Here is a 10,579-nt window from a genome sequence, read left to right on the forward strand (position 1 = left end):
CATTCATTCCCAAATCACGTACCTTCGGAATTTAACCGGATATAGCTCCTCGTTCAAATGCCTTCGGGACATAGCCCGGTTATAGTAACTCGCACAAATGCCTTCGGGACTTAACCCGGATTTAGTAACTCGCACAAATGCCTTCGGGACTTAACCCGGATTTAGTAACTCGCACCAATGCCTTCGGGCTTAGCCCGGAATTAGTATCTCGCACAAATGCCTTCGGATCTTAGTCCGGATATGGTCACTTAGCACAAAGCCTTCGGGACTTAGCCCGGACATCATTCAAATAACCATGCACATTTAACAATAAATCATGGCACATTCGTATTTCATTTTCGTTAGCAAAACTCAAACACAAGACACTTATCATTCTTGCAATTTCGGCTCAATAGCCACACACAAAGAGCATGATTTTGATTTGCTTAAAACATGATCTAGTCAAATCTTAATTTAAGCTCTCTTACTCAAGAACTTACCTCGGATGTTGTCGAACGATTCCGATGACTATTCGACCACTTTTTCCTTCCCTTTATCGGATTTAGTTCCCCTTTGCTCTTGAGCTTAATTAAACAAATAAATTGATTTAATCATTTGAGCATCGAAAAGAGGAACACAAGGCACTTAGCCCATATTTATACATTAGACATTAAAGTCACATATGTACGGAATCATGAATCAAGCTCAACATTTTAGCTAATTTTCCCCCTTGGCCGAATTTTCTAAGCCAAGACAAAAGCATCAATATGCTTGCCTCCAACCGAATACATGCAACACCAAATCTTCTTCCTATGGCCGAATATGCATGTCTATGTTGGGGCCGATTATATGCTTAATACTTCCTACAAGTATGGTTACTTGTATTGATTATAAATATCATCTTGTTTCAAGTTCAAAACTTGGCTAATACACACATATATACACTAGTAAAGCATCCTCTCCCTTTCCATCAATTTAACACATGCATTGCTCATTAACATACAAAAGTTATATTCGGCCTTAGCACACAACTTGCTAGCCGATTCTTCCCCATCTAGCAACCAATGCACATATGTGCTCACTCAAAAATGCTAAAAAGGAGATTCAAGAATCATCAATCCACCATCACATGCATCATTAACAAGCTTCATATTTAGCATGCAATGGCATTAACACAAAATCCACCTAGGCCGAATATCATCCCCATGACATAGCAAGGATTTGAACCATGGGCTAATTAGAACTCAAGCTAGCAACTAAAAACATGCATGAATCTCATGGCACAACCTCAAACATACCTTAATCTAGATATAAGTATGGCCAAACCTCCTCCTAATCCTCTTCCAAATCAAACATGAAGCAAGAACTCCTTCCTCCTTCCTTAGAATTTTCGGCCAAATGAAGATGAAAAAGGATGAACAAATTTTTCTCCTTTCTTTTCTTTAACTCACGGCAATGGGGGGGAAGACAACCACACACATTTTTTTTTTGTTTCCATCATATTCCCTTTCATTATTTTATGCCCATGCTCCTTATTTTATTTTTCCTAACATACCTCACTAACATAACATGTTTGTGACATGTTTCCACTCATGATGCACTAACACAACATGTCCATGACATGTCTTGCCCATCACACTTGGTCTACCATGCTTGTCATGGCCGGCCACTACTCATTAGGGGGGGAATTTGACATGCAAGTCCCCCTTTTTTCCACATGCACTAATAGGTCCTTACGCATTGACCTATCACATTTTAAAATTTTCTCACATAAGTCCTATTGACTAAATTCACATGCAATCGACTAAATCGAAGCTTGAAATTTTCACACATTCATAATTACATATTCTAGACAATAAATATCACATTCAAACATTTCGGTGACTCGGTTTAGCGGTCCCGAAACCACTTCCCGACTAGGGTCAATTTTGGGCTGTCACACCTTATGTATGATTTCCTATAAAGAATCTTGAGTAGCATGGTTAATAGAGTCAATAAAATAACATAAATCATATTGTTACCTAGAAAATCTTATGGCATCATATATTTAAAAAATAATCTCTTCGTTACCTACCCTAAGCACAAGTTTACCATCACCCACATCAATAACAGCTCGAGCAGTGGCTAAAAATAGACGACCTAAAATTAAAGGCAGCTCAACATCCTCATCCATGTCAAGCACAACAAAATCAATAGGGAATATAAATTTATCTACTTTTACAAACACATCCTCTATAATACCCCTAGGATATTTAACAGATCTATCAGCTAGTTGAATACTCATCCTAGTGGGTTTCAGTTCCCCAAGACCAAGTTGCTTGAACAATTTGTACGGCATCAGATTAATACTGGCCCCTAGATCAGCCAATGCCTTTTCAAAATTTAAATTACCAATTAAGCAGGGAATAGTAAAACTTCCTGAATCCTTCAGTTTGGTTGGCAGTTTATTCTGAAGTATGGCCGAGCATTCTCGTTTAGTTCTACTGTGGACAATTCTTCAAACTTCTTTTTGTTTGTCAAAAGTTCCTTAAAAAATTTTGCATATGTAGGCATCTGCGAGATAGCTTCAACAAAGGGTAAGTTAATATGCAACTGTTTAAAGAGTTCAAAAAAATTACCGAATTGTGCATCCACGCAGTCTTTCTTCAACTTTGCTGGATATGAGATTGGTGGTCTATACTCCTTCGGTACTGAATTTTCATTATTGTCAGGTTTTACCTCCTCTCTTTCGTTTCTGTCAGCTTCTTATGGTGGCTTCTTTTCAGATTCAGCTAACACTTTCCCACTCCTTAGTGTAACTGCTTTCACATGCTCTTTTGGATTGGGTTCGGTGTTACTAGGTAGAATCCCTGGTGGTCTTTCTGAAATCATCTTAGCCAGTTGCCCAATTTGATTCTTGAGTCCTTGAATTGATGCTTGCTAATTTTTAAGTGCAATTTCAGTGTTCTGAAAATGGGTTTCCGCTACTGAAATAAAATTTGTCATCATCTCCTCAATGTTCAAATTTTTCTCTTACTGGTAAGGTTGTTGTTGGAAGCTTGGAGGGGGTGGTGGTCGTTGATTTCCTTGGCCTCCCCATGAAAAATTTGGGTGGTTCCTCCAACCTGCATTGTAAGTGTTACTATAAGGACTATTTTGAGGTTGAGGATTATTACCCATATAGTTCAATTGCCTGTTCTCCATGTTGGGACCATAGGGTGGATATTCTGAATTGTTTAATCTCCCTCCACTTGCATCGCACTACATTACTGGATTTACCTACGTAGAACCAATTAAACCATTAATTTTTCTATTCAAAAGTTCTACCTGATTGGAAAGCACAACAATCTAATCGACGTTAAAAATGTCGGCTACTTTTGTCAGCTTTGTCCTCATGACTTGCCACTGATAATTATTCAGTGACATCTCTTCTATGAACTCATAAGCCTCTTCAGGTGTTTTGTTATTGATAGTTCCACCAGCAGCTGCGTCGATCATTTGCCTAGTTGATGGATTCAACCCATAGTGGAAAGTTTAAACTTGTAGCCAAAAGGGTAATCCATGGTGAGGGCACCTTCTCAATAGATCTTTGTATCTCTCCCATGCATCATAAAGTGTTTTTAAATCCATCTACACAAAAGAAGAGATATCATTCCGTAATTTAGCCGTTTTAGCCGGCAGAAAATATTTAAGAATAAATTTTTCGGTCATTTGTTCCCAAGTGGTGATTGACCTCGAGGTAACAAGTTCAACCACTGTTTAGCTTTATTCCTTAATGAAAAGGGAAACAATCGAAGGCGAATGGAATCTTCAGAAACGCCATTGATCTTAAAGGTGTCGCAAGATTCCAGAAAATTTGCTAAATGAGTGTTTGGATCCTTATTGTAACGCCCGAATTTTCGGGCTTTCTGTGTTTCTGTGATTTTTAAAATTTGTGTGTGTTTTGGTTGGTTAATATATATATTTTAGTAGGTTAGTGGGCCTTTGGAAGGCCCAAACTTAAGTTAAATCCGTGGTAGTCTTCGGAATTTTAATTTTATGAACAAGTCATGCAATTACCATTTGGGCTTTTAAGAGTAAAGGGGTAAAAGATGACATAAAAAGGAGTGTGGTGTAGTGGCAAGGTGGCGCCACTTAGGGGACAAGAAAGTGACGCCATAGAGGAAGCAAGGGGTCCAAGGTTCAAATCTTGGCTCTTGCAATATATTTTGGTTTTTCTTTCCAATAAATCTGGAGGCAAGTAGGTGGGCTTTAAAGTTTAATGTGTTGGATTTGTGACACAAATGAGTTGATGGCCTAGTGGTGGTGGCGTGAGTTGGTATGTAAGAGGAGTTTGGCTCGAATCCCATGGCACGCAGAGGTTGATTATTTTGCTATATTGGGACGACAAGAGTTGGTGTTGGTTTTAAACTCTGGTGATGGAGGGATCCCACATCGGGAAGCTAACATAAGAGTAGATGGAGAGCTGGCTTTAAATAGAGCAAACCATGAGGAGAGTAGGCATACTCTTCTTGGCTGATCCCTTTCGCTTTGTGACGTGTTCGTTTGTGTTGGGCGTCAGCTAAGAGTGTTTGGAGCGCGGATTAACTATAGTCTCCTAACAGGATTATCGCGTGGGAGCTATCATCATTAATCATCATCAACCAAGTGTGTAAACGACACCCTCCCTTAGACTGAATCTGTAAAAGCCAAAATACCGAAACATTTGTATTTTGTGAACTCGTGAGCGTGCGAACGCTCGTGAGATAGTTGTTAATGAATATGGTGCATTTGGATGGTTAGAGTGCAGAGTGTGCATTTTCGTGCACAACGGTATTTTTGGGCTTAATGGGCCGAAAATGGGCCAATGGGCCAATGGGCCCACTTTGGTAAAAAGACGAGGTAAGTACTTCTGATTACTTGGTAAACGTTAGAATGAGCATGAAACCTTAGCAATAGGTAATAATTACTGAAATACCCTTATGCATGCAAAATTATGATTTTACCGCTAGGGTTATATTTTTTTCTGAAATGCATGATGTTCTGTTTCTGTATACGTATGCCATGACATATTATTTCTGTTGCATGGGACATGAGTTTATACTGATGGAGGAAGCGTTCTGGCAACATCACTGCAATTTGGTGGCCTCGCCACATATATCTGTTCTGGTGACTTCGTCACAATATCTGGCAGCTTTGCTGCAATTTTTGTGGTGTGTAGCAGTTGGGTGGGTCAAGTAGTCTCCCCACATGGTGTAAGGCTGGTACGGGGGTGTTATGGATGGCTCTGGGTTGGGATTTCTGTATTCATGATATATTTGTTCTGTATCTGCTATGGGCCTATGGGTTTCATTCTATTATCTGTACTGGGCCAAGGCCCAGATAAGTTTGACTCTGAGGTTTGATTCGTTTTGGGCTATGGTTGGGTTATGTTACACACTGAGCTTACCGAACTCACCCTTTATTTTCATCTCTGCAGGAAATCCCCAACCATAGTGGGCTTGGAGCTTTGAGGGATTCAAAATGGCCACATCATCTGCAAAGTTGGTTTTTCTAAGTTAGTTTATTTTTATTATTTTATATTCTGATTTAATTTTGGGTTTTAAGTTGTAATAAGGCCGCTATTTAAATTTCTTTTTCCGCTATGGTTTTATTTTCTTATTATATTTATACTATGTCGAAACTGTTAGTGTTAGGCTGCGGGGGTTTTCAAAATTAAGGAACGTTTTCCAAGACTGAACAAGCACAACAAATGGATAGCCTAAAGATTGATAAACTGGCTTTTCATTCAACCGCTGTTTTTACAAAGACCACCCCAATCACTTAAACCAACAAATGCATACTAAGTCGTAAGTCCATGTGACACATTAGATCTGGCCATAATGTCTGGGCCGATTTTGGGGTGTTACATTTAGTGGTATTAGAGCCAAGTTACAACAACTCGGCTGTGGAACGGGTCTAAAAATAAGAGTTTGTAAAGAAACACTGAATAAAGTTTTTCGAAAATCATTTTTTTTGGAACTTGATTATAAATTGTTTTCAAGAATGTTTCCAATATTTTCTCTTTACAAATAGTTGATTTTAAAGATTAAAATCAGTTTTCTAAAATTAGGTTTTTTTTAGAAGGTGGCACACTGAATCTCCGGCCCAAGTCTATAAGTTTTCTGAGCCTTTCTGATTGTTTCTGAAATATCTGTTATATGCTTGTACAAAACCTTATCATGGTACTTTAGTTAGGGTAACACTGGAACTATAGAAATTCTGATAAGTAGACTGAGACTGTAGCTAGGCTACCGCAAAAGGAAACAAACTCAAACTCTGAATTATTGTTATTCATAAGACATCTGTAATAAACACTGAAATATTAAACTGATTCATAAAATTCTTAACCAGATAATACGAAATGAGTACATGAGCAGCTCATGGAAGAGGCCGTGGACATTGTTGAGGTAATGCTCAGGATGAATCTTCATATTCAGGACATGTACCGGTAGCAGATGCACCAGTACCACCGGCAACGGAGGTAGAGTCTCATGATCGAGGTGCCGGGGACGATGCTCTATCCCAGGCAATGCTCCGAGTTTTGGAAAGGGTTACTGGGGCAAGGACGGGAAACAGAATTCGATGGTCTATTTCTGAGGGACTCCGGACCAATGGAGCAGAGATATTTAGGGGTGTATTTGGTGTAGGTCCGAATGTGGTTGAGTATTGGTTAGAAGCCACAAAGTGGATTATGGATGATCTAGACTGCTTTGTGGAGCAGAAGCTGAAGGGAGCCATATCGTTACTCAGGGATGAGGCTTATTAGTGGTGGCTCACAGTGAGAGATGGAACTCCTACTGACAGTGTGACTTGGGAGCTGTTTAAGATAGCCTTCAAAGGAAAGTATGTTGGGGCTAGTTACGTGGACGCTCGCCGGAAAGAATTTCTGAACCTAGTCCAAGGGAGTAAGTCAGTGGCTGAGTATGAGTCCGAGTTTCTGAGACTGAGCCGGTATGCTTTTAGGATTGTCGCTACAGAGTATGAGCGTAGCATACGCTTCGAGGATGGTCTGAAAGATGAACTTAGGGTGCTGATTGCTCTGCAGAGGGAGCGTAACTTCACTGCTTTAGTGGAGAAAGCTAAGATAGCTGAGGAAGTGAAGCATACAGAAAGACAGAATCGTGAGAAAGATCGGAACTGTTTTAGGAGAGATTCAGGACTTTCAGGTGGTATGAACAGGAATGTTAAGAAAGTAAGGGTAATAGAGCCAGTTCGAGCAGTACCGATGAATGCTGTTAGACCATAAGGTTGTAGGAATTCTGGGAAGATGCATATGGGAGAGGGTCGGAAACGTTCTGGTGCTTGTTTTCGATGCGGATCTATGGAGCATAGGGTTAAGGATTGTCCCCAGGAACCAGATCAGGTTTAAGTTTTAGAGTAGAGGGTCGCTTAACCAGTGAGGGGTGGACCACAGTTTCCGAGAGGATGTGGGCAAGGCAGTGGTGGTAATGGAAACGGTCGAGGAAGAGGGGCGTCTAGCAGGGTGCTGGATTTGCTGAGGCTTGTCAGTCGGCGTTGGTGTATGTAGCTCGTCGCCGAGAGGAGGGTGATGCACCTGACGTCATAACTGGTACGTTTCTAACTTCCAGTATGCCATACACTGTGTTGATAGATGTTGGATCTACCCATTCATATGTTGCATGTGCTATATCAGGGTCACTGGGTGTGCGCTTTGAGGAGACCGTGAGTGGGGTATCTGTACTAAGTCCTTTGGGTCACTCGGTTAGGGTAGATAAACTGTATAGAGATGTGCCTATAGAAACTCAAGGAAAAGTTTTCTCTAGAGATCTGATGGAGCTACCTTTCGAAGAATTCAATCTTATTTTGGGAATGGATTGGCTTGTTAAGCATAGGGCTACTCTGGATTGTGCTGCTAAGTGAATAATGTTAAAGACCATAAAGGATGAGGAGGTTTTGGTGATAGGCGAGCGTAAGGATTATCTGTCTAATGTGGTGTCGGCATTGAGAGCCGAGAAGTGGATTCGAAAGTGATGTGAGGCTTATTTGGCATTTGTAAGCCAATCAGAAACTGAGGATCTGATAGTGGATAAAATTAGAATCGTCAAGGATTTTCAAGATGTTTTTCCAGAGGAGCTTCTGGGTTGACCCCTGAACCGAGAGGTTGAGTTTGGAATCGACTTGTTACCTGAAACAGTACCGGTATCCATTGCACCTTATAGGATGGCACCGAAGGAGTTGGTGGAGCTGAAAGCCCAAATTCAAGAGTTATTGGATAGAGGCTTCATTAGACCAAGTGTGTCTCCGTAGGGAGCACCAGTGTTGTACGTAAAGAAGAAAGATAGGTCAATGCAGATATGCATCGATTATCGGTAGTTGAACAAACTGACGATTAAAAACAAGTACCCACTGCCGAGAATCGATGATTTATTCTACCAACTTAGAGGAGCTTCAGTATTTTCCAAGATTGACCTTCGATCTGGGTATCATCAGTTGAGGGTTAATGAAGTGGATATTCACAAGATGGCATTTAGAACTAGGTATGGTCACTATGAGTTCTTGGTTATGCCATTTGGATTGACGAACGTACCTGCGGCATTTATGGATCTGATGAATCAAGTGTTCCAGCCATACTTGGATTGATTCATGGTCGCCTTTATCGATGATATTCTGGTTTATTCTAAAACTGAGAAGAAGCATGATGAGCACCTTCGTATTGTGCTGCAAGTGCTGAGGGAGAATGAGCTTTATGCGAAATTCAGTAAGTGTGAGTTCTGGTTGAGAGAGGTAACTTTCTTGGGGCATGTTGTCTCTGCTGAAGGGATCAAGGCGGACCCTCAAAAGATTGAAGCGATTCTGGAATGGAAGCCACTGAGGTCAGTGTTAGAAATTCAAAGTTTTCTGGGTTTAGCTGGGTACTATAGAAGGTTTGTGGAAGGATTTTCTATGATGGCAGCGCCTTTGACAAAGTTTATAAGGAAGGAAGTACTGTTTGTTTGGACTGAGAAACAACAGGAATCTTTTGAGAAGCTGAAGAAAGTTCTGACTGAGGCACCTGTACTGATTCAGCCGGAGTCTGGAAAAGATTTTACTGTATGCAGTGATGCATCACATGTAAGGTTGGACTGTGTGCTAATGCAAGAGCGTAAAGTGGTTGCTTATGCATCGCGATAGCTTAAACCACATGAAGTTAACTATTCTACTCATGATCTGGAGTTGGCATCGGTAATATTTGCGCTTAAGATTTGGAGACATTACCTGTACAGAGAAAGGTGTATTATATACACAGATCATAAGAGTCTTAAGTACTTGCTGACTCATTATGAGCTGAACCTTAGGCAGTGGAGATGAATAGAGTTGCTTAAGGATTATGACTGCACGATTGAGTATCACCTAGGCAAAGCTAATGTGGTGGCTGATGCCCTAAGTCGTAGAACTGTATCTGATTTGAGAGCCATGTTTGCTCGTTTGAGTCTGTATGACGTCGGTAGTCTGTTAGTAGAACTGCAAGTTAGGCCGACCTGGGTGGATGAGATTAAGGAAAAACAGTCGAGGGATCAGTCCCTGGTTTCTCGATTCTGGCAGGCTAAGAATGGGGATACTTCTGAGTTCAGACTGAACAGTGAGGGAGTTCTGTGTTACCGAGGTAGAGTTTGTATTCCGAAGGACTCTGACTTGAGGCAAGCAATTCTGAAAGAAGCTCATGGAGGTCTGTGTGCTATGCATCCTGAAGGGAGTAAAATGTATCACGACTTAAAGGAGCTGTATTGGTGGTCTGGATTGAAGCGAGAGGTAACGAAAGCTGTGGGAAAATGTCTGACTTGTCAGCAAGTGAAAGCTGAACATCAATTACCTTCTAGACTTTTGCAGCCAGTGAAAGTACCACTTTGGAAGTGGGAGAGGGTAACCATGGATTTTGTGAGTGGGTTACCCTTGACACCGTCGAAGAAGGACTCGATTTGGGTAATTGTGAATAGGTTGACCAAATCTGCTCATTTCATACCTGTCCGCACTGATTATTCACTTCAGAAGTTAGCCAAATTGTATGTAGTAGAAATAGTGCGACTTTATGGAGTGCCAGTGTCGATTATTTTTGATCGAGATCCTAGATTCACATCTCGGTTTTGGCAAAAGTTGCATGAGGCGTTGGGTACGCGATTGAACTTTAGTACAGCCTTTCATCCTTAGACTGATGGTCAGTTGGAAAGGGTTATTCAGATTCTAGAAGACATGTTGAGGGGATCCGTTATCGACTTTTGAGGCAGTTGGGAGGATTACTTACCGTTGGCAGAGTTTGCATACAACAACAGTTATCAGGCAAGTATTTGAATGGCTCCTTATGAGGCACTGTGTGGGCGAAGATGTCGTACACCTAGTTGTTGGACCGAGTTGGGTGAACGACAGGTTCTTGGACCTGAGTTGGTGGCAGATACTAAGGATAGGGTCAAGTTGATTAGAGATCGGTTGAAGGAAGCATTTGATAGACAAAAGTCATATGCAGATTTGAAGCGCAAGGAAATTGAGTACTATGTGGGTGATATGGTCTTCTTGAATGTTTCACCTTGGAAGAAAATATTAAGGTTTAGGAGGAAAGGCAAGTTAAGTCCGCGGTTCATTGGGCCTTATCGGATTCTTAAGCGAG

The 10,579-nt window shown here is 41.0% G+C and overlaps 1 non-coding gene across 1 annotated transcript; it reads left to right on the top strand.

Annotated features, from left to right (window-relative positions):
- The first annotated feature begins 3,514 nt into the window (after positions 1-3,514).
- LOC121209153 (small nucleolar RNA R71) lies at positions 3,515-3,620 on the top strand. Its single transcript, XR_005904270.1, has one exon. It is a non-coding gene; the product is annotated as a small nucleolar RNA R71 (small nucleolar RNA).
- The last annotated feature ends 6,959 nt before the right edge of the window (positions 3,621-10,579 follow it).

The sequence above is a fragment of the Gossypium hirsutum genome, chromosome A10, assembly GCF_007990345.1.
Source record: "Gossypium hirsutum isolate 1008001.06 chromosome A10, Gossypium_hirsutum_v2.1, whole genome shotgun sequence".
Lineage (NCBI taxonomy): Eukaryota > Viridiplantae > Streptophyta > Magnoliopsida > Malvales > Malvaceae > Gossypium > Gossypium hirsutum.